The sequence below is a fragment of the Lucilia sericata genome, unplaced genomic scaffold (assembly GCF_015586225.1).
Source record: "Lucilia sericata isolate MDLA Ls3-8-SP2 unplaced genomic scaffold, ASM1558622v1 Contig000138F_arrow, whole genome shotgun sequence".
Taxonomy (NCBI): domain Eukaryota; kingdom Metazoa; phylum Arthropoda; class Insecta; order Diptera; family Calliphoridae; genus Lucilia; species Lucilia sericata.
Window position 1 is genome coordinate 218,664 of NW_023994170.1, and position 25,873 is coordinate 244,536.

The 25,873-nt window shown below is 30.0% G+C and overlaps 1 protein-coding gene across 7 annotated transcripts in view; it reads left to right on the plus strand.

Annotated features, from left to right (window-relative positions):
• Window positions 1-25,873, plus strand: part of LOC119601033 — a 309,656-nt gene that overhangs the window by 190,769 nt on the left and 93,014 nt on the right. For 5 of the 7 annotated variants that reach the window (XM_037951706.1, XM_037951707.1, XM_037951713.1 and 2 more), the window contains one exon: window positions 16,782-16,911. The exons of the other annotated variants lie outside the window; for them this stretch is intronic. The gene's annotated coding sequence lies outside the window, so the exon portion shown is untranslated. The remainder of the gene's footprint in view (window positions 1-16,781; window positions 16,912-25,873) is intronic. 7 annotated transcript variants of the gene reach the window in all.

A 25,873-nucleotide genomic window follows, 5' to 3' on the forward strand; every position in this document is an offset into this window, starting at 1 on the left:
TTAATTAATTTTTTTCAGAAGATATTTCATATTAAAACATTATAATATGTACACGTCTTTTTGTTATTTTTTTTCTGCACTAATGGAAAAAGAAAAAAAGTATGTGAAATGTCAAAGAATAAAAATTATTTTTGTTTTCGTTTGTAAAATATAAATTATTTTCGGGCTTTTAAATACATACGTTAAAAGTGTCGCAAAAAATAATAAATATTAAGTTTAAGTGATAAGAAAAAGTATTAAGTGCTAATATCCTCGCAATTTCGCGAAGAAAATTTGAAGTTTTGTGCGTTTAGTTCTCTCAAGTATGAACTCGTCTGTGTGAAGAGAATAAATTTTGTTTGACAACTCCTTCAGTTTCGCCTATATCCCTACTATATGCATAGAGCATTTTTAAAAATTTTTGCAATTAGAAAATTTATTAAAACAGTATTACCCAAGAATGATAAACTAAAGATTACGTCGCCAGGCGAACATAATTAAAACTTTCTGCGCTTATAGGAGCTCGTCGTCACACAATCTGTGTTCCTATTAGTTAATAATTTTCAGCTATAAATATAACAGTGGGACACTTTATTATTTTTATCTAAAAATTAATGGGTAGTAACCATTATTTTCATAAATTTATTTAATTTTTGCAATTTTTTTATAAAAAATATTTTATAATATTTTAAATACTAAAAATTAAAAAAGGGCACAATGTAATTTTTTTTCACAATTTTTCTCAAGTTTTTTTGAGTATTAATTTTGATTACATTTGTCCACTGTTCATTATGTTTTTCTATGTTCTGAATTCTTTTTACCGCACTTCACTACACTTATTTATAATTTTATATTTTTATACCCACCTTCAAAAAAGAAATATTCATCTAAGACCCATAAAAGTTTATATATTCTGGATCCTTATTAAATTCTAAGACGATCTGTCAGTCTGTCCGTCCATCTGTTTAAGGCACTATAGAGCCAGAGGAATTGACCTAGGAAGATGATATTCTACATTGATCAGAAATGTTTGGTATTGAAAATGGGCAATATCGGTCCACGCCTTCACATAGCCCCCATACAAGGGACCCCCGGTGTATTGTTTAAATCGTCGTAAAAATGTCAATTTGTCAGTAAATGTATTGAAATTTCGCAAAAGTTAGTTTTAAGTTCCCAGAAACTATTATGTAAACTATGGCTCACATTTCTCTATAACTGTCCCATAGAAGCCCCCCTTCAGAAAATGACTTCAATGATCACAATTGGTCTAAAAGTACCAGAATAGCAATGAAATTCGACGGAAGCTAGTTTTGTAGGAACATAAATCTTTTTACTTAATTTGATGAGGATCGGACCATATTTGACCCTATCTCCCATATAAGGTCCCCTTCAGAAATTGACTTTAACTCTCATTATGGCTTAATGATTAATTAACCCTACGCTATATATAATGCTCCCTAAAAAGTACTTTATCGTTCATAACTGGCTTAAGAATATCAATATAGGCTCGATATGAACAAGTTTTATGGGAACTAAAATCTACCTACTAAATTTTATAAGAATCGGTCCATAATTGATTAAAAAACAAAGTTACGTTTTACTCATGAACCGACATATATTTCTAATACATTAATAAACAGTACGGTTCTTATATAAAATACTTTGAAAAAATATCTTCAAACTTGAAAAACGATGCAAAACTAAAATCAAAAATATGTTTGCCGATTAAATACACACACATTTCTCCAGTACCGCAATTCAGTAACTTTTTAACTACAAAATTTTGTCGTTAAATAGTATAAATTCGTAAGTTAACAATAATTGTCGTTATGTGGTATTCTGAATTTTATTTCACCGATTTTTTTCGTTAAATAAAATCATTAGTTAACGAAAAGTATCGGCAATGTAACGACGAATAAAAAGTTCACGTTAATAATTTTATATTTTAAAAATATTTCAATACAAAACTTTTGACATTCTCATATTTTTCCGACGTTTGTCGTTAAAATATTCTAAGTTCGTTAAAAAGTTACAGAATTGAAAATTAGTTAATGCAACCGATATTTGTCGTTACTTTACGATATCGGAAGTTAAAATTAAAAAATTACAGAATTGCGGTACAGGTTACTTAAATATCATATATGTCATTTTAAAGGCCTCAGCTTTCTAAATCCGTTGAGAAACTTAAAATCGGTTGATATTCAACTATGTTACTGACTTTAAGTGCTTAAGGATCTGAAAAAACCGGTTCTTCACCCGTATTTCACTGTGTTATTATTGGAAATTTTTCGTGTAGGATTTGTATTAACTATTATATTTTCATTCGGTAAATACCATATAAATAGATTTTCTATTTATCCCGATCAGACTATCCGTTTATAAATGCCAGATTTATTTCCAAAAAATGTCCATTCTGCCCCACTGCACTGCATACGAATTTCTGTCCAACCCAAATATATTTTCAAATCGTTTTTTTAAGCTTGAAATTAAACCTCTGGTAATATTTCCAAGAAGTGATTGACTGTTGCAATATTTTCTTAATTTTAATTTCAAAGTTAATAATATTGATAGCAAATATCCAAAGTAAATGTTTTTTTCTGATTGAAAAATAATTAAATAATTAAAATCCTTATTCGAAAAATCGTCCAAATCTAAAGCAGTTGTAATTTATTTTATTTCGTCCTTGAATTGAAGAAGATGTTGAATACTATAAAATAAATAAAGTATATAAATATTTAATAAGATAAAAAGATAATAAATGAAAAAATCTTACTTAGTTACTGCACTATTGTGTCTTTGATATAAAACCTTCATTCCTGTAAAAGAATAATATAATCAGTTGTTGATAGGAGGTTCAAGGTGTTACTGCCACAACGATAGTGTTTAGATAGCTGAAAACTATTTACAAATGGATTTTCGTTAAACATATTGGCTTCATGATTGGTAAAACCCTAAATTCAATTTCGTCTTCTAAGTCATTATCGTCTCGGGTGATTTTTACGCCAAATGTTTTGAATGCTTTTAGAAAATTTGACCCGCGTATTTAAATAATATTGGGAATAAATTTCTTCTATTAATGCAGCTACATTTAAAAAATTATGTGGACTTTGAAATCGACGGCAGGCTAATATTGCCGAATTCCTTACTAAATTGGGTTGTAACTAAAAAGGGACTTATGTATCTAAAAAGGGACTTACGTTTTCCTGACCAAACGTCAGCAGTGCAGCATACATACGAAACCATTCACACAAATTTAATATTAGATATTCCTTTAAAAAAATTACTGAAACTTTACCTTTCCTAGCACTTCTTTAATATTTAACTCCATTTGTTTGTTATTCTTGTCCAATAGATCTTGCATGTGTTTTCTAGACTTCACTTATAAGTTGAAATCTTCGAATAAAGCTACAAAATCTGGATTTTCAACGACTGAAATTGGTGATGAATTTTAACACTTTCTTATCAAGTTTAATTTGTTTATTTAAAACTTTGTTTAATTTTTTGTCCGATTTTACCTGTTTAAATTATTTTTATTCCTTTCAGTGTTGATTTGTGTAGTGCTGCAAAAAGTTTGATGTCGCCTTTTGTATGTTATAAATTATACATACGTATAATTTATAACAAACTAGGACAAGACCAGCATCATCCTCCGTTTCAGAATGTTGCACTAAATTAATCAATCTAGTATAAAATAAAATTTAAAAAATCAAATAAACCAATAATTTATTTTACTTACCCGTTCATATCCTTTTTTTCTTCTTGTTAAATGTATTTCGAAAATTTTCATCGATGTTATCCCACTAAATATATATTATATCAATATATTATCTCACTAAATATATATTTATATACATACATATATTCGTTTTCCTTTTCTGAAGAATTTGAATTCTGTTACAGGCCGCATAATTTCTATGATTTGTTCATATCATATGATTTTTTTACACATTTTTATACCCTACACCACTTTAGTTGGGAGGGTATATTGGGTTTGTGCTTATATTTGTAACACACAAAAAATCATCCTATACCCACCAATCGGCTTAGAATCTTTTTCTGAGTCGATTAAGCTATGTCCGTCCGTCTGGTTGGCTGGTTCAATATAATTGGATGGAATTTGGCACATACGATTTTTTTGGTTAAATGGTTAATATCGGCCCATTATTTCACCTAGCCGCCATTTAACAGAACCCACAGAAAAGGTTTAATATTGAGCTTATAAAATTATGTTAAATATATCTGTATCTCTATAAAAAGCACAACAAAGTTTTATACAAGCCTTGATAATAGGGATGCCAAACGGGAATTCCCGATTCCCGAAAATCCCGGGATTTTCGGGATTGGAAAGTACCGAAAACCGGGATTTTAAAAAATGAAATCCCGGGAAATTTCGGGATTTTAAAATCCCGAATTTTTAAGTATTTTTCCGCTATTTTATACATTATAAAGTATTAAATAAGAGAATTTTAAAAGTTTTTGGACTTAAGATGACTCTACTAACTTACAAGCTGAAATATCAAAAAAAAAAAAAAAGTAAGAGTGCTATATTCGGCTATGCCGAATATGCTTTTCTATAAACATCAGGGTGATATTACTCATCAAATTTACTGATAGGATCTTATATGAGAGGTAGGGTGAATCATTGACCATTTTTATAAAATTTTTCATAATTTTTTTAAACCAATTTTGGTTCATACACTTTCCGGTAGGAAGATTTACGTTCCTATAAAAGTTTCTTAGCTTTTGGCGAGTAAGAAATTTACTTATCTCAAATTTCATCTCTACACTCGTACTTGTAAGCCAGTAATGAGCGTTAAAGTATTTATCTGGATGGGACCTTATGTAGGGGTAGGGTCAATTATGGACCGAAACACATAAAACTTGGTAGAGAGATTTTGACTCGCATGAAACATATGTGTATCGAATTTCATCGCTATACTTTTTTAAGCCAGTAATGAGCGTTAAAGTCATTTTTTTAACGGGACCTTATATGGGGGTAGGGTCAATTATGAACCGACCCACATAAAATTTGGTAGAGAGGTTTTGGCTCGTCTGGGATTTACTAATATCAAATTTCATTGCTATACTAAATAGGCATAGATACTATCGGATATATAAAAATAACAAGTACGAAATTATAGGCGGGCGAGGCCGACCATATAACCCCATACACCAGTTATGAGAGTAAAATGTAATTTAGTTTTCATAATAAATGTATACCTCGCCTCCGATATATTCTAGCACTTTATTGTTAAAAAACTATTTTTCTGAAATATGCTTGGGGGAAGGACGCCATCATATGAGTCGATCCTCATAAAATTTGGAGGGCGAATTTACGATTACATAAAATGTTTTATGCTGATTTTCATTGCGACAGTTCTCTTTTTAATCGAATTGTGGACACTAATTCTTTTTTAAAGCTGTGTTTTATATGGGGGCTCGGATCAAAAGCCCGATCATTTCAAATTTCATCAGCGTATTTTAGGACAGTATAAAACAAAAGCACTACTCCGGAGAAACCCAATATACCATCCCTACTAAGGGTATAAAAAGGGCAATAAATAGGCATTGATACTATCGGATATCTATAATGGAAGTCAACCTGTCAATAAGATGGCGAGAAGATAATTCCCTTGGTTAGTGAACACGGAATATAAGGTGGAGGAGATATAGGTGCAGTACAGGTGCTCTATGTAGCCTCGTATGGATCCCCATTACACATACTATTTAAATATTATTTGGAAACCATTGTAAATTTGGATATCATGGGTATTATTTTAGGTCTTTATTCTACTATTCAGTGCCTGGGATGGAAAGATTTTTATTCTAAGTATGTACTTTGAATTAATTTGTTTTTCTTTTCACAAAATGCTTATTGGAAAGTAAACACCTACTAAGAGTATTCATATTGCAATTTGAAATAAAACATTTTATTTTTGTCGGTAAATTATTAAGATTTTTTGAATTTTTTTTATATTTTTAGGGATTTAGAAATCCCGAAAATCCCGGGATCCCGATATCGGGATTCCGGGATTTATTTAAAAATCCCGAATCCCGGGATTTCTAAAAACCAGTCCCGATTGGCATCCCTACTTGATAACCTTGCCAAATTTCATAAAGATCGGGCCACATTTGATCTTAGCTCCCATACAAACTCCCCTTCAGAAAATGACTTGAATGTCCAAAACGGCTAACGGCTGTAGTTATAAAAACTTATTTTAGGTTTATTAAACAATTTTAGGAAAAATTCAGGAAAACCGTATTCATAAACGTCAAATAGATTACAACACTTCAGTAAACCATTGACAAATATAAGAATTTTATTGTAGGCTCGACCCTTCTTCGACAATAGGTTGATTTTTAACAATTTTTTTCTTAGATAAAGCTTTTTTTTTGGTATTTTTAGGTGAAAACTAATTATGGTTTCATTTAAAATAAAATCTAAAAATTCTAATTTTAACGTTTACAAATTAGTAAGTAAAATCCCAGAAAAAATTTAACCGATTATATTTTGGAAAAAAACTCAAATAATGCATAAATATTTGACAATATTCCAATTGGCCAGCACTATTTTTAGGCAATTTGGAAATGCCCGTCTGTCAACCAAATGATGGACAAAATCATTTGATTTTGTCACAGTTTGTTGGTTAAATATAATAATGCCATAAAGTAATTAATCATGTAAATTATATTAATTAGTGTTATACTAATGGAAAATATATTCGCCGGCGTTTAATTTAGTCAAATATCAAAGAAATTTATCAATATTTGCAAAAATTTATCAAAAATTACACGCAAAATAAATAAAAATAAGAAAATGAGAAATATAAGAAATAAGCAAGAAAAGAATATCAAAAGAAGCGAAAAAGAAGTAGAATTTACTCCATGAGAAAGAAAATGTTGTTTCGATATTGTGAAACATGCAGTTAGATTATTGATTGTGAATCAAATGGTTTGGATAATTGTATTATGAAGATAATAAAACACGTGTTGAATGATGTATGTATGTATGTATGTATGTATGTATGTATGTATGTATGTATGTATGTATGTATGTATGTATGTATGTATGTATGTATGTATGTATGTATGTATGTATGTATGTATGTATGTATGTATGTATGTATGTATGTATGTATGTATGTATGTATGTATGTATGTATGTATGTATGTATGTATGTATGTATGTATGTATGTATGTATGTATGTATGTATGTGTGTGTGTTTGTGTGTGTGTGTGTGTGTGTGTGTGTGTGTGTGTATGTATGTATGTATGTATGTATGTATGTATGTATGTATGTATGTATGTATGTATGTATGTATGTATGTATGTATGTATGTATGTATGTATGTATGTATGTATGTATGTATGTATGTATGTATGTATGTGTGTGTGTGTGTGTGTGTGTGTGTGTGTGTGTGTGTGTGTGTGTGTGTGTGTGTACATATGTATGTATGTATGTATGTTTGTATGTATGTATGTACGAAGTGTCTACTACTTTGCAGCAAATAATGTAGGTACATATGTATTTGCGTACATAATTCCAATGGGAAACTTATTTGGTTATGTCATATTTATATATAAATTGATTATGCCTTATAAATTTAAATTTATTCCATTTACAAAATTATAAAACTCGCGATTAACTCGAATAGCGAGCGAGTTCTATTTTACGCTCTTTAAATTTTCAACTCTTATCGCGAGATAAAAATTAAACTCGCGAGTCGAATAGATTTATTCGTCGAAAGATGAATTATTTAAATCGCTCGAATTAAACTCGCTCGCGAGCGAATTGAATTCGATCGCTATCTGTACCCTGCTGGGTAGTTATGTTTATTTTGTCGCAAAATATCCGTTATTCGGATAATTTTAATAATAATTAAAAATTATATGTTATATTTATACACCTGAACTAAATAAACATTTATTATAGCCATATATTTATTTATTTTTCCTAAAAGTTTGTTTTTATTGTCAGAAATCTTTTATAAACAGAAATATGAAATTAAGAAAACCGAATCAACGTATATTTTATCCTCATTGTGAGCAACACTAACACATAAAATGACAGCTAAATTGTACAGTGCTGCCAAGTTAAACATAAAACAGCACAATAGTTAATATAGGTTTATTATTTGTTTATAAATATCATAGTTTTATTAAAGGTTTTAAGGCTAAAATGTGCTTTAACTATTGTGTGCATTGAAAGCAAAATAAGATTTTATAAATACAAGCATAAGATCGCTATGAAATTCAGCACAAATAAATATTATTTATATACATATAAATCTATCCACAAAATTTCGGAATCTCTTTTTAATTCGAGTATATTTTGATCTGCGTCTGAATTTTAAAGACACACAATTTTCATTGATCAAATCACGTTCCATTTTGGATTAAAATAAGTGACAAGATACAAATCTATTTAGGGCCATTATTACAACATATCCTTAGGGCCATTATTACAACTTGCCTTTAATGTTCGTAATAGTAAAAGGTAACTTTAATTAAAGTGAGGAATTAAGTGAACTTTAAATATTTTCATTATTACAACATAAATTTTTATTATACAAAAACCGTAGCATACCTTTATTCTTTAATAATCTTTTTCATATACAAATTGACATTTAATTCATTTTTCTTTCATATTTATACAAAAATCCTTAATCTTACGTTAAAGTTAAAGTAAGGTGATCTTCCCGTTAGCTTATCGGACACTTTTAGCTTAAAGTTGACTTGTAATAATGAAAAACACATTATCTGTACGATAAATTCCTAACTTTAGTTATTGGAAAGTTATAATAATGGGCCTAAATATTATATTATAAACGATTCAATACTAATGGTCAAAAATGCATGAGCTAAACTAATTATCTTTTTAGGTTTAACATTTTCATGATTGTGAAGAACAATATCGGATGAAATTAAGCCGCTACTATCTTGAGGAACCATACTACAATAAATAAAAATTTAGATGTAACAATACGTTCTCCATATTAAATTGTTTCGAATTGTTTTCTGTGCTACTTATAGTAATTTGATTATTTATCCTTTGAAGTTCTAAAACATCGCTATGCCCAAGTATTCCTAGAACTACACTGCTATCAATCATTGAAACATTAGCTCCGTCGTCAATGAAAGCATAAACGATTATGTTACCTTTAGGACTTTAAAAAGAGTATCACTTTCATTCATATTTTTATCAGTTAAACAATTTCTAGCTCGAATAGTTTTGTTTTTCAAAGAGTTATTTTGAGAATTCCTTCCAGAATTTACGGAAATAAGTGATGGAGATGGACGATCTTTATGCAAAAGTTTGTGATGATTACTGGAACATACATTTTGACAGCATTGTTTTTATGAAAATCATTTTACGGCATAATGACCTTCTTTAAGACAGGTAAAACAAGTCTTTAAACTAATTGCCTTTTTCGACCTCGATTTTATGGTGAGTTTGATAAATTCTTCACAGAATGTCAATGGTTTACAATTTTTATTACAAAGTCTACATTTCTTTATTAGCGAATACGACCAGAGAATTAAGATCTCTTCTACCGGATTCAAGGAATGAATTTTGTGCATTTGTGACTTAATTAATTGTTCTGAACGTCCGTATGTTTCTGTCAGAATTTCGATAATAGAGTTAACATTTTTAGAATTTGCTAGAAGTGACTCAACTATGTCACGAGCATCTCCTTCTTAAGATTTTCTAAGTCGGATTTTATCATGGAGATCGGAATATTCAAATTCAGAAGTTGAATTTTTTGAAAGATTCGTAGAATGTTTGCCAATCTTCATGTGGACCCGAAATCTTTGGCAATGCATATATTCCGGTTTTGAACGGATGTATTTACTGGATAAAGAGAATTAGTATAAACAAAGGGTATATTAGTAAAGGGAGGCTGTATGGCACAAATTTGACGTTGCATCATTTTGTTTAAATTTGGTGTTACCTGTTCTAGGCATTCTAGTAAATTTAGTGGTGGGTTTGCCTGGAGAAGCGTTCAGATGACCTATCTTCCGGAATATTGACTATAGGGCTTCTGACGTCGTGATCGCTGGCGTAAGTGTGTTAGTGGCATAATGAGTCGATTTTTCAGTTGCATCCGATTATAATCCATATGTAAATCAATGGACCTAGCGAACAAGATCAAGATTTCATCAAAATATCACACGGCCTCACAGAAAGCCAAAAGAGGACTTAGCAAACAGATATGGACCACAAATAGAGATGTTACAAATATCAAACAAATTGAATTAAATTGTTGATGATCCAAATAAAAATAAGTATTTTTGAACAAACGTTACAATAATGTTAGTAAAGACACAATTTTACAATTTAGAAAACATAAAATTAACTGATAAATTGATTTGAAACTAAAATATTTAAACAAGTAAAAATTTTACAAATAAAAAATATTAACAAAAATAATTAATCAACAGCAATACTGCTGCTAATGGGTTATTTTTTGTTTATTATTTGTTTCATATTAAAAAGCTACCTTTTTTCATACTTTTTTATTTGTATGTACAAATTTGAATTTTTATATTTTACATATATGATCGATATGGGTATCAATAATAAGGTTTTTGAAATATCATTTGATTGATATATAATATAGGTTAAAATATTAACCCATTGAAAGCCAGCGTGAAATGTTATGTTTTCTAATATTGACTTTTTACAAAAGCACTGTTATCTCAAAAATATATCGATATAACGTTACTTCATATTACATACAATTTTGTAGACAATTTGGGCTTTCATATGATATAAATTTGAGAGCCCCATCTCATTAAATACAGGCGTTATGTAAGTTTAAAAATGTATATTTTTAAAATCATTGATTTTTATTAAATGTAATTTATATAGCTCGATACTACTTATCCGATATGCTCGTTATACAATTTTAGAAAAGCAAGTAAAGGTAATTTTAAATTTTTCAATGCTCTTTAAAAAAAGTTAAAAATAATTTTAAAAAATCGAGTCATTGAGATGAGATAGACCTCTCAATCATATATCATTTGACAGCCCAACAAGTTGTCTAGATCGATATATTTTTGAGATAACTATACTTTTGTAAAAAAGTCAATGTCAAAGTCTTAGTTCACACCAGCTGAATAGTAATAAAATACAACAAGTTAGAATGCTATATCCTGCTATGCCGAATCTTAAATACCCTCCACCAGCAAGCTACTTTTTATTAAAACCCATTTAACTACATATCTAATTTTTAGATAACTTAGAAACATTTTTGTTTCCGTATTGAGGGTACTAACATTTATGCATATGTGACTTTTGTTCTTAATGGGTTAAATATATATGTAATATTGTATATCAATCGATAGATATTTCTGAGACCTTTCTATTGATACCCATGTTGACCATATATAATAATTAGTAGCCGAAACATGTTCAATTATATATCGTAAATTTGAAAGCCTATAACTCCTGCAGCTGAATAGAGAAGATAAATATTTTTCCACTTTTATACTCAGAGGAAGAAGTGCAATAATATGGTGTATACAACAGGATTAAAATGCTTAATGAGTTAAACGTTTTTACTTATAAATATAGGTACATATTTTTTAATTTTGGTACTTTTTCTACTTTGCCATTTTAAAGAAAGTGCCTCTCAATAACCATCACTGTTTCGAACAGCTGATTGAATATTTTTTGTAATTTATTTTTGCTTTTAATAATTTTTCAATTTTTTTAAATACATAAAATAGAAATTAACGAAATAAGCTAATTATTGCGAATTAATTTAACTTTTATATTAAAAAAAACGTATGAAGACTTGAATTATTTTGTGTTTATTTTTAAGACAAGTGTTACGTTTTTAAAGGTTCAGTAAGTGCACAAACGGTACGGTAACGGTACGGTACGTTACAGTACGTGGACAGCAACGTTCGGGTAATTCTTAAATAGTCGCTCAAACTTATATGGGTTTTGCAAATCAATTCCCATACAATTCAATTGCGAGAATGGAAACATGCACAGGTTGCACTGTTTACGAGGGGTTTGAACGTTTAAAAGAAGACCCTTATTATTATTAAATGGAATTACAATTTTTTTCATTTCCATTATTTTCAAGAAATGATAATGAAATTTTATTACTTTTTAATTATAAACTCTTAAATCTATAATAAAAATCAGGGACTGTAAATAACAGTTATTCTGAAAATTTTAACAAAAAAAAATCTCTCAACGTAGACCTATACTATTATATTCCAATATACTCGATTTAAAAAACGATCTTAACTCCTCAAATAACAGTTATTTTTTAACGGAAAAATAAAAGTCTGATTGAAACAGTTAAAAAATTAGTTTTATTTTTCCGTCATAAAATAATAATTATTAGAGAAGTTTAATTTTTTCCATCAGAAAATAAAACTCATTTGGGGAGTTTTGTTTTACCAGTCAAAAAATTAAACAATGTTTTTATACATATGTATATTTTTTCAGTCTCTTATTTTATTGAGTATATCTGACCAAGTCCATTAAATACTTGATTTGTACTGACGTTGAAAACATATGGATCAAAAACGGCAAATGGTAATTACTCTTTTGTGACTGAACATAAGCTTTTTTAATTTTTCGTAAGGCATTATTATTGAAAATGAGTTTTATTTTCTGATGGAAAAAATAAAACTCCTCAAATAATTATTATTTTATGACGGAAAAATAAAACTCTTTTTTTAAAGTTTCATTTGAATTTTTATTTTTAGGTTGAAAAATAACTTTTTCAGATGGTTTTTTTTAAGTCACAAAATAACTGTTATAAATTAACTTTTTTGATATAACTAATAACTGTTACGGTCCCTGTAAAAATTCTTAAATTTGAGCCATTTTAAAACTACCCGGCTAAAACTGGGTAATGGATTGTACTTAAATAACCACTTACTTTTCTATTACTACTACTTACCGTCTGCATTACTTTTAAGTATTCTTATAATGACTTGCTTATAAACAGATTCGTAAGTACTTTATTTTGAGTCAGTTGAGCAACTGATTTTTACACTCACAGAAAGAAAATAGTATTTCTGCGTGAAAACCATTATTGGCGCACAATAATATAACGAACATGAAGCACAGGTTCGTATTTTGTGTGAGCAATTGTGCTTTTAAAACATAACAACTTTTTAACTCCTTATTTGTAAGTACTTATTTAAGCAGTTATTTGTAAGTGAGCGTGGCAATTACATGCCTCCAATGTCAAAAGCGTGTTAAAATAATGAGTTAAAATGTTAATAAATAAATAGTGAAATGAGTCTTTCCTAGTTTTTTTACTCATTACTTTTCAATGTAAGTTGCAAAGCGCAAAAATTTTTAAAAAAGCCAGAAGCTAAAATATAAATTTCGAGGCTAAATGGTAAATAAATTTAGGCTTAAAAAGGCTAGCCTGGCAACACTGCTTGTATTTTTAGTTAAAGAAATATCTTACATTTGATAGGTTCTAAACAGAATCTCCAAGAGCTCTTTGTAATGTGTAACAATAATATGAAAGATAAATTAGTTATAAAGCAATGCGACTATAGTCTCTATATACATATGTATATAGTTTTCTTGTACCTTATAATTCTTTCGAGGTGTGTAGAACAAAGACTTATTTTTATCAATTTAATCTACATAAATACATACATACATTAAAATATTAAATAAAAATATGTGGTGTGGATAAATCTAGATCGTTTTGGGTCGTTTTGCAAGAACATGTTAACTTAATGCATTTGTCGAGTGTATTGTACAAACATGTATGTTTTTATGATGAAATGGTTTAAAGGTTTAAATATAAATGTGTATTTCGGCATCAGCACAATTTGTATAAAGAAGCATTTCCCTGAATGTTCTGTACATTTATTTATAACTTTTAAGGCTAATTTCGCTCCATAAAATAATGTAGTCGATATTTGCTGGCAAGAATTTAAGCATTTCATATTTGTTTAAAATATGTATTTCTACAAACAGTGGAATTATGAAATACGCTTTGCAATAGTTTATCTGCGAAAAAAGAAATATTAGATTTGCAGATAATGTTTTATACTTTATTTTCTTCGATTTACATTTTAAACTTTTTTTGACTCTATAATTTTCCAGTTCAAAAGAGAAAAATAAAAAACGATGCCATAAATATGAATAATAACATTGTCTAGTTAAACTAAATTCAACTTAACACAGAATAATATTTTATAATGGAAAGAAAAAACTTAAAGAACATAAAGTAAAGTATGTAAAATGGGATAAAAAAAGTAGGACTAAGTAGGATGGGCCCATAGAGCTCGTAATGATAATAATAACAGCAATACAATACCTCTTGTATGTTATGTAGTCGCATTAGCTTAGTAAGTGTAAGTAAGTATATTTGTAAGCACCTGAGAAACACCTTATCACTTGAAATTATCTTCTCTAATATTACACAAGTATTCTCTCTGTACTCTTCATTTACGCAGGTTTTCTAATTATGGTTTTACAACATTTACTTACTTGAATGCTGTGCGATAAAACATTTTAGCTGAATGACTGGTTGACTAGTTGGCTGGCGGTATAGCTGCCCTACTATTAGGAAGTCTGTTTTGTTTGGTCGCCTTTTGTGTTAAGCTTTACACCAACTAAAGTGCGTACAGTGGACGCAGAAATACAAAATTTTCACTTGTTAGAAATTCCAGTTATATGCAAGAAACTTCAACAATGTTTAAAATGACGTCTATTAAGTTTATTTACATCTATTTATACAATTTTGACTTTCAAAATGTCTGAATACAACATCAAAGTTGTGCTTGAATCAAGCAGTGATACTTTTCAACATTACAAAAATCAAATTAATTGTTTATAAAATTACTAGCTATACCCAGTGTGCTTTGCTACCCTAAAAGCAAAAAACCCCACTTACACATGGGAGATGCCACTCAAATTATTGCAAGTTCGCCAATTTTTCCGAACGCTAATACGAATTTCAATGCAAGCTATGAAAAATGTAGGGGCCAATCACCCCATTGAAAGTCCGCCAATTTTTCTCTAAATGTTCACATGAATATCAAATTCTTCATGTAAAATTTGAAGATTCTAGATTCTACAGCATCTCAGATATACAAATTTTTCTATATAATTCATATGGGGGTTCCAATTCCAAAAAAATTTGAAGCTTTTAACTCTAATAGTTTCCAAGATAAACGAATTTAATTAATATGGGAGGTGCCACGCCCGCTGCTGCTAGTCCGCCCAATTTTAATCCTAACTAATCATACTGAGACTTATGTGGCTCCGACCAAATTTGAGGACTCTAATTGTTACATTTTTCGAGATATATGATGATTTAATATTTTCTTAATATGGAAGGTGCCACGCCCACTATAGTCATTCCGCCCATTTTTTCCAAAAATATTCTTATGGATGTCAAAGTTGTCCGTGGAAAATTTGGGGACTCTAATTGTACCATTTTCCAAGATATATGACTTTTAATAGTTATTTAATGAGTAGGCGTGGCACCTCCCCTACTTGAAATTTTAAAATAAAAAGTAGCCTATATAGTTCCTTCCAGATATACAGGAAGGTACTGTTACTTTTTATATATATAGATAGCCAACTTTGGTTTGTATAAATCGACTTTTGAACAATCCACTTAAAAAATAATTTTTTTGTCTCGCCTAGTTCTAACTTTGATACGAATTTCATCCAAATCGATTTTTTGTGTTAGATCACATGACACGAAATTGCCCATACATATGTATATTAAACACATACTTCCGACCATTGAACTTGGATTTTAATTTTGATGCCTAACAGTATAGAAAAGTAGGTCAAAATACATGTATTTCACAGCCAATTAAAAAATTGATCATCGAAATCATCAACCTACGACAGGACTTTATATTTTCAAGTCGTTCATATTACCTTTCAACTAGCCATTTACTTGCACTAAAATAAAATAAATTTAGCATTTTAACCTTATACGACCACAGTCCGTCCAATAATACCACTTATGATTGTGTGTTGAAAGTGTAAATGTTTTTACGTACGAATGCCTGTGTATGTGTATGGCTGTACTCTTGGCGCCAATTCATTAGCGCTGTTATAAAGTTGAAAAGTTTCTCCTTTTGTGGTTACAGAAATATTTCTTTGTTGTGAGAACGAAGCCAAACAAACCTCGACAAGCCAAACCAAAATAGACTAAACGAAGCCAGGCAAGGATTTCAATTCGGCCATTATGATGTCCTAGCTGGAAGCCTATCTAACTGCTTCACTTACTTATTTGTCCATGAAAGAGTGGCGTTTGGTGGTCGCTATTCTGCTGCTGCTGCTGTTTCATCTTCTATTTATGCCAGAATGATTGTAGTTGAAAATTGTTTTCAAGAACTCTGAAATTATTTAGTTTTACTTTAACTTTTTTCTGTTTGTATTTTCTTTTTTTCGAATCTCAAGCATTTCTTAACTTTCTATCAGCAAAAGATACCAACAGTATTATACACAAACATTTTGTTGTAAAACTTTGGCGTTAGTTTGAATAATGTTTGTGTCTGGGAGTGAGGATATTTTATAAAACAAGAATAAACAAACAAAAAAATCATCATCATCATAATAAATGAAAACGGCTCTAAAGTACCTTTTCTTAAATAGAAATGCACACTGCTGTAATTGAGTTTAAGTAGGCGATAATAAGTGTTGGAATTAAAATGGCGTCACCTCATCGCTGATTAAATTTGCACCACACTTGAATTTTATTTAATATTTTCTATAAAATAAATATTCATGTAAATGCCACGTGTTAAGGTTTTTTATTATTTTTTTCTTTCTCTTTAGAGATCTCATCGATTGATTCTTTATTATGACGACTTTAGGAAACAGGTCTTTGGAAATTTTACACAATTCTCACTGCCCAATAGAAGTTTGAAAAATATTTCAAATTTTAATATAAGAGTTTTAATTAAAGGTAAGTAATTACTTAATTAACATTTTGCACTAAGTAATATTGATTTTTTCTTGAATTTGTAGAATAAAATTTGAGATTGAAACTTTTGAGATTGATGTTAAAAACAAGTAAGAAATTATAGTCGGGCGAGGCCGACTATATAATACCCTACAGCTGTTACAAAAATAAAATGTGATTTAGTTTTCATAATAAAGCATTTAAGTTGAATTGTACCTTGCCTTGAATTGTACTTAAGCCATTTATTGTTCAATAAAATTGTGGACATTTAAGTAAAATTTTGAAGGGGGCTTTGAATATGATCAAATGAGACCCTATAATTATAAAATTTATGAGGGTCATCAAGGCTAGTATAGGACTTGGTTTTGTACCTTTTTGTCGAGATAGGAGTATATTAAACATAATTGTGAACTTAAAAGTCCTATTCGTCGGGTTCAGTTGTATGGGGGCTATGTGAGAAAATGGACCGATGTTAACCATTTTCAATATGCTTCGTCCCTGGGACAATAGAAGATCATGTACCAAATTTCATTCAATTATCTTCAAAATTGCGACCTGTAGTTTGATTACAAGGTTTACAATGCTCCCCTATAAATATCAAGGTGATATTACTCATCAAGTTAACTGAAGAGGACCTTATACATATCGTCACCTGAAACGAAACGGCCCTAACTAACAAAAAATTCAAAATCGATTTTATGGTTGATTCTAATGTATTGCATCAAAACAAATGTCCACACAAAAAATTGGAATCCTCCGACCAAAATTACCGATTTTATTATTATTACAAAAACATTTAAATATTAAATGATAGATTTCACTATTAAACGATTTGTTTATTTACTACAAATAAATCGCGTTGATAGAAACAAACTTTTCAATATGAATAGTTTATTGCTTTGAAAAGAAGCACGTTATGTTAGTTTTCCAATGCTAGTCAATTTATAAAAAAAAAAATCTATAAAAAAGTTATGCTAAATTTTCATAATAGCATGTTCCTCGAATTTTTTGGTTTTTCCATACAAATTTATCTATCTATCTTTATCTATCTTCTTCTTCTATATACATCAGCGTTGCCACTTTGGTCCAATTGGACCAAAATTGGTAGTTTCAAATCTCTGAAATGACTTTTGGTAGTTTGGTTGGTAGGTTTAAATTTTGGTCCAAATTTGGTAGGATGAGATAATTTTGATCTCATGCATATGAATTTATAAACATTTCTGATCTTGTTATGGCAAAGTAATCATCATCATCATCATCATCATCATCATATATATAAATACGCAAAGCCAAAACGATTGGGAACATTTTCCGGCTCTATTACTTGACCGATTTTCTTGATCCTTTTTTTGATGAATGTAGATTCGCGAGCCTCACTGCAGAATCTATATATGATCAAAATCGGTTCAGTATTTTCGGAAATATAAGCGTTTAAAGTTTCTACCAATACACAATCACACAAACATGTGCTTGAATTAAAAAATAGAAAACAAAATAAGAAAGCAAAACAACAACACTGCTTTTTTTTTCAATGTAGAAATAAAGAGAGGAGAGTGTAAAAACATGTTACTTCTCTGTTGATGGTTTATTTTTGTATTTTGCAAATTGCAATGATATTTTTTGTTGTTGTTTTTAATAAGATTTTTGTAAACTAATAAGTATACAGACGGGCTTAGGCAAAGCGAAAATATGATTTTATTGTTTTTTATTTTTTAAAAGTGTAAAGTGATAATTTTTTAATGTAATAGTGATATATTATTATATTAATGAAGTAAGATACAAGAGGATGATGGCAAAACATTGGTGGGACAACAATTCTACATAAATGTTAGTTTTTATTGATTTTTAAGATTTTAATGATGGACAAAAACAAAGCCTGTTAAAATATATGTAAGTAGGATAGTTTAGTTGGTCATGTCGGTACATGAATGAATCAGTATATCGCAAATACGTAGGTTTAGCACAGTGAGGATTTGATGATATTCTTCTTTTTTGGGTTATTCTTACCAATTAGGAAAAAGGCGGTTATAGAAATATGTATTATATGATTTATAAAAATAGAAAAATGAAACGGGTCAAATACAAATCATGTGTTCTGGGTTGATGGCTGCCCCTACTTAAGGTGATATTAGAGTAAAATACATGTCGTCTAATACCACCTTTAGCAATTTATCGTTTACTAGCTTATTACCCGCTACTTTGTTAGCGAGGGTTTTTATAGAATGAGAAATATGTTGGCTCTTCATTTAGCAAGGAAAAAATAATATGTTTTACAAAGATTACAAATTTTTAAATATTGGTAATTCCCTAATTTGAAGAAATGATGATTGTATATGTGTACTCAATTTTAAGTACTTAAAAGTCAATTTTTATAGATTCTCATTTACTCCGGGCTCTATATGCTTAATTTCATGTTTTTAGGTTGAATTTTATAGAAAAATCAAAAAGTACCAGTCGAAGAACGAAAAAGTACCAAAAAGTCCCCTTTTATATATTCTCATTAACTAAGGGCTCTACATGCTTAAATTCATGTTTCTAGGTTAAATTTTATAGAAAACTCAAAAAGTACCAGTCGAAAGACGAAAAAGTTCCCAAAAATTCCCCTTTTATAGATTCTCATTTACTCCGGGCTCTACATGCTTAATTTCATGTTTCTAGGTTAAATTTTAAAGAAAACTCAAAAAGTACCAGTCGAAAGACGAAAAAGTACCAAAAAGTCCCCTTTTATAGATTCTCATTTACTAAGGGCTCTCATTTACTAAGGGCTCTACATGCTTAATTTCATGTTTCTAGGTTAAATTTTATAGAAAACTCAAAAAGTACGACTCGAAGGACGAAAAAGTACCAAAAAGTCCCCTTTTATAGATTTTCATTTACTAAGGGCTCTACATGCTTAATTTCATGTTTCTAGGTTAAATTTTATAGAAAACTCAAAAAGTACGACTCGAAGGACGAAAAAGTACCAAAAAGTCCCCTTTTATAGATTTTCATTTACTAAGGGCTCTACATGCTTAATTTCATGTTTCTAGGTTAAATTTTATAGAAAACTCAATAAGTACCAGTCGAAGGACGAAAAAGTACCAAAAAGTCCCCTATTATAGATTGTCATTTACTCTGGGCTCTACATGCTTAATTTCATGTTTCTAGGTTAAATTTTATAGAAAACTCAAAAAGTACCAGTCGAAAGACGAAAAAGTACCAAAAAGTCCCCTTTTATAGATTCTCATTTACTCCGGGCTCTACATGCTTAATTTCATGTTTCTAGGTTAAATTTTATAGAAAACTCAAAAAGTACCAGTCGAAAGACGAAAAAGTACCAAAAAGTCCCCTTTTATAGATTCTCATTTACTAAGGGCTCTACATGCTTAATTTCATGTTTCTAGGTTAAATTTTATAGAAAACTCAAAAAGTACCAGTCGAAGGACGAAAAAGTACCAAAAAGTCCCCTTTTATAGATTCTCATTTACTAAGGGCTCTACATGCTTAATTTCATGTTTCTAGGTTAAATTTTATAGAAAACTCAAAAAGTACCAGTCGAAGGACGAAAAAGTACCAAAAAGTCCCCTATTATAGATTCTCATTTACTCTGGGCTCTACATGCTTAATTTCATGTTTCTAGGTTAAATTTTATAGAAAACTCAAAAAGTACCAGTCGAAAGACGAAAAAGTTCCAAAAAGTCCCCTTTTATAGATTCTCATTTACTCCGGGCTCTACATGCTTAATTTCATGTTTCTAGGTTAAATTTTATAGAAAACTCAAAAAGTATCAGTCGAAAGACGAAAAAGTACCAAAAAGTCCCCTTTTATAGATTCTCATTTACTCCGGGCTCTACATGCTTAATTTCATGTTTCTAGGTTAAATTTTATAGAAAACTCAAAAAGTACCAGTCGAAGGACGAAAAAGTACCAAAAAGTCCCCTATTATAGATTGTCATTTACTCTGGGCTCTACATGCTTAATTTCATGTTTCTAGGTTAAATTTTATAGAAAACACAAAAAGTACCAGTCGAAAGACGAAAAAGTTCCAAAAAGTCCCCTTTTATAGATTCTCATTTACTCCGGGCTCTACATGCTTAATTTCATGTTTCTAGGTTAAATTTTATAGAAAACTCAAAAAGTACCAGTCGAAAGACGAAAAAGTACCAAAAAGTCCCCTTTTATAGATTCTCATTTACTAAGGGCTCTACATGCTTAATTTCATGTTTCTAGGTTAAATTTTATAGAAAACTCAAAAAGTACCAGTCGAAGGACGAAAAAGTACCAAAAAGTCCCCTTTTATAGATTCTCATTTACTAAGGGCTCTACATGCTTAATTTCATGTTTCTAGGTTAAATTTTATAGAAAACTCAAAAAGTACCAGTCGAAAGACGAAAAAGTTCCAAAAAGTCCCCTTTTATAGATTCTCATTTACTAAGGGCTCTACATGCTTAATTTCATGTTTCTAGGTTAAATTTTATAGAAAACTCAAAAAGTACCAGTCGAAAGACGAAAAAATACCAAATAGTCCCCTTTTATAGATTCTCATTTAATAAGGGCTCTACATGCTTAATTTTATGTTTCTAGGTTAAATTTTATAGAAAACTCAAAAAGTACCAGTCGAAAGACGAAAAAGTACCAAAAAGTCCCCTTTTATAGATTCTCATTTACTAAGGGCTCTACATGCTTAATTTCATGTTTCTAGGTTAAATTTTATAGAAAACTCAAAAAGTACCAGTCGAAGGACGAAAAAGTACCAAAAAGTCCCCTTTTATAGATTCTCATTTACTAAGGGCTCTACATGCTTAATTTCATGTTTCTAGGTTAAATTTTATAGAAAACTCAAAAAGTACCAGTCGAAGGACGAAAAAGTACCAAAAAGTCCCCTATTATAGATTCTCATTTACTCTGGGCTCTACATGCTTAATTTCATGTTTCTAGGTTAAATTTTATAGAAAACTCAAAAAGTACCAGTCGAAAGACGAAAAAGTTCCAAAAAGTCCCCTTTTATAGATTCTCATTTACTCCGGGCTCTACATGCTTAATTTCATGTTTCTAGGTTAAATTTTATAGAAAACTCAAAAAGTATCAGTCGAAAGACGAAAAAGTAGCAAAAAGTCCCCTTTTATAGATTCTCATTTACTAAGGGCTCTACATGCTTAATTTCATGTTTCTAGGTTAAATTTTATAGAAAACTCAAAAAGTACCAGTCGAAGGACGAAAAAGTACCAAAAAGTCCCCTTTTATAGATTCTCATTTACTAAGGGCTCCACATGCTTAATTTCATGTTTCTAGGTTAAATTTTATAGAAAACTCAAAAAGTACCAGTCGAAAGACGAAAAAGTACCAAATAGTCCCCTTTTATAGATTCTCATTTACTAAGGGCTCTACATGCTTAATTTTATGTTTCTAGGTTAAATTTTATAGAAAACTCAAAAAGTACCAGTCGAAAGACGAAAAAGTTCCAAAAGTCCCCTTTTATAGATTCTCATTTATTCCGGGCTCTACATGCTTAATTTCATGTTTCTAGGTTAAATTTTATAGAAAACTCAAAAAGTACCAGTCGAAAGACGAAAAAGTTCCAAAAAGTCCCCTTTTATAGATTCTCATTTACTCCGGGCTCTACATGCTTAATTTCATGTTTCTAGGTTAAATTTTATAGAAAACTCAAAAAGTATCAGTCGAAAGACGAAAAAGTACCAAAAAGTCCCCTTTTATAGATTCTCATTTACTAAGGCCTCCGCATGCTTAATTTCATGTTTCTAGGTTAAATTTTATAGAAAACTCAAAAAGTACCAGTCGAAAGACGAAAAAGTACCAAAAAGTCCCCTTTTATAGATTCTCATTTACTAAGGGCTCTACATGCTTAATTTCATGTTTCTAGGTTAAATTTTATAGAAAACTCAAAAAGTACCAGTCGAAGGTCGAAAAAGTACCAAAAAGTCCCCTTTTATAGATTCTCATTTACTAAGGGCTCTACATGCTTAATTTCATGTTTCTAGGTTAAATTTTATAGAAAACTCAAAAAGTACCAGTCGAAAGACGAAAAAGTACCAAATAGTCCCCTTTTATAGATTCTCATTTACTAAGGGCTCTACATGCTTAATTTTATGTTTCTAGGTTAAATTTTATAGAAAACTCAAAATGTACCAGTCGAAGGACGAAAAAGTACCAAAAAGTCCCCTTTTATAGATTCTCATTTATTCCGGGCTCTACATGCATAATTTTATGTTTCTAGGTTAAATTTTATAGAAAACTCAAAAGGTACCAGTCGAAAGACGAAAAAGTACCAAATAGTCCCCTTTTATAGATTCTCATTTACTAAGGGCTCTACATGCTTAATTTCATGTTTCTAGGTTAAATTTTATAGAAAACTCAAAAAGTACCAGTCGAAAGACGAAAAATACCAAATAGTCCCCTTTTATAGATTCTCATTTAATAAGGGCTCTACATGCTTAATTTTATGTTTCTAGGTTAAATTTTATAGAAAACTCAAAAAGTACCAGTCGAAAGACGAAAAAGTACCAAAAAGTCCCCTTTTATAGATTCTCATTTACTAAGGGCTCTACATGCTTAATTTCATGTTTCTAGGTTAAATTTTATAGAAAACTCAAAAAGTACCAGTCGAAGGACGAAAAAGTACCAAAAAGTCCCCTTTTATAGATTCTCATTTACTAAGGGCTCTACATGCTTAATTTCATGTTTCTAGGTTAAATTTTATAGAAAACTCAAAAAGTACCAGTCGAAGGACGAAAAAGTACCAAAAAGTCCCCTATTATAGATTCTCATTTACTCTGGGCTCTACATGCTTAATTTCATGTTTCTAGGTTAAATTTTATAGAAAACTCAAAAAGTACCAGTCGAAAGACGAAAAAGTTCCAAAAAGTCCCCTTTTATAGATTCTCATTTACTCCGGGCTCTACATGCTTAATTTCATGTTTCTAGGTTAAATTTTATAGAAAACTCAAAAAGTATCAGTCGAAAGACGAAAAAGTTCCAAAAAGTCCCCTTTTATAGATTCTCATTTACTCCGGGCTCTACATGCTTAATTTCATGTTTCTAGGTTAAATTTTATAGAAAACTCAAAAAGTATCAGTCGAAAGACGAAAAAGTAGCAAAAAGTCCCCTTTTATAGATTCTCATTTACTAAGGGCTCTACATGCTTAATTTCATGTTTCTAGGTTAAATTTTATAGAAAACTCAAAAAGTACCAGTCGAAGGACGAAAAAGTACCAAAAAGTCCCCTTTTATAGATTCTCATTTACTAAGGGCTCCACATGCTTAATTTCATGTTTCAAGGTAAATTTTATAGAAAACTCAAAAAGTACCAGTCGAAAGACGAAAAAGTACCAAATAGTCCCCTTTTATAGATTCTCATTTACTAAGGGCTCTACATGCTTAATTTTATGTTTCTAGGTTAAATTTTATAGAAAACTCAAAAAGTACCAGTCGAAAGACGAAAAAGTTCCAAAAGTCCCCTTTTATAGATTCTCATTTATTCCGGGCTCTACATGCTTAATTTCATGTTTCTAGGTTAAATTTTATAGAAAACTCAAAAAGTACCAGTCGAAAGACGAAAAAGTTCCAAAAAGTCCCCTTTTATAGATTCTCATTTACTCCGGGCTCTACATGCTTAATTTCATGTTTCTAGGTTAAATTTTATAGAAAACTCAAAAAGTATCAGTCGAAAGACGAAAAAGTACCAAAAAGTCCCCTTTTATAGATTCTCATTTACTAAGGCCTCCGCATGCTTAATTTCATGTTTCTAGGTTAAATTTTATAGAAAACTCAAAAAGTACCAGTCGAAAGACGAAAAAGTACCAAAAAGTCCCCTTTTATAGATTCTCATTTACTAAGGGCTCTACATGCTTAATTTCATGTTTCTAGGTTAAATTTTATAGAAAACTCAAAAAGTACCAGTCGAAGGTCGAAAAAGTACCAAAAAGTCCCCTTTTATAGATTCTCATTTACTAAGGGCTCTACATGCTTAATTTCATGTTTCTAGGTTAAATTTTATAGAAAACTCAAAAAGTACCAGTCGAAAGACGAAAAAGTACCAAATAGTCCCCTTTTATAGATTCTCATTTACTAAGGGCTCTACATGCTTAATTTTATGTTTCTAGGCTAAATTTTATAGAAAACTCAAAAAGTACCAGTCGAAGGACGAAAAAGTTCCAAAAAGTCCCCTTTTATAGATTCTCATTTAATAAGGGCTCTACATGCTTAATTTCATGTTTCTACGTTAAATTTTATAGAGAACTCAAAAAGTACCAGTCGAAAGACGAAAAAGTTCCAAAAAGTCCCCTTTTATAGATTCTCATTTACTCCGGGCTCTACATGCTTAATTTCATGTTTCTAGGTTAAATTTTATAGAAAACTCAAAAAGTACCAGTCGAAAGACGAAAAAGTTCCAAAAAGTCCCCTTTTATAGATTATCATTTACTAAGGGCTCTACATGCTTAATTTCATGTTTCTAGGTTAAATTTTATAGAAAACTCAAAAAGTGCCAGTCGAAAGACAAAAAAGTTCCAAAAAGTCCCCTTTTATAGATTCTCATTTACTACTGGCTCTACATGCTTAATTTCATGTTTCTAGGTTAAATTTTATAGAAAACTCAAAAAGTATCAGTCAAAAGACGAAAAAGTACCAAAAAGTCCCCTTTTATAGATTCTCATTTACTAAGGGCTCTACATGCTTAATTTCATGTTTCTAGGTTAAATTTTATAGAAAACTCAAAAAGTACCAGTCGAAAGACGAAAAAGTACCAAAAAGTCCCCTTTTATAGATTCTCATTTATTCCGGGCTCTACATGCTTAATTTCATGTTTCTAGGTTAAATTTTATAGAAAACTCAAAAAGTACCAGTCGAAAGACGAAAAAGTTCCAAAAAGTCCCCTTTTATAGATTCTCATTTACTCCGGGCTCTACATGCTTAATTTCATGTTTCTAGGTTAAATTTTATAGAAAACTCAAAAAGTATCAGTCGAAAG